The sequence below is a fragment of the Blennius ocellaris genome, assembly GCF_963422515.1.
Source record: "Blennius ocellaris genome assembly, chromosome: 16".
NCBI lineage: Eukaryota > Metazoa > Chordata > Actinopteri > Blenniiformes > Blenniidae > Blennius > Blennius ocellaris.
Window position 1 is genome coordinate 20730465 of NC_137665.1, and position 275 is coordinate 20730739.

The following is a 275-nucleotide window of genomic DNA, read 5'->3' on the forward strand; positions in this document are numbered from 1 at the left end:
GTGACACATCAGAGGAATTGAAAACGGAACATTTTGGACGTTTGTTCAATATGAATCGTTTTTGACCTTTGTGTGACCTTCACCTTGACCTTTGACCCTCTCAAGTGGATTAAGACAGACAATCCCTGAAAGTTTAATTCAATTCTGGGGGTTTTTTTTGCGAAAAATTGTTCAAATATGTACAAACCAATAGATAAATAAATACAGAAATAGAGGTGGCCATAGGGCTGCTCGATTATGGAAAATTATTTTGGGCAATATTGATATCATTATTT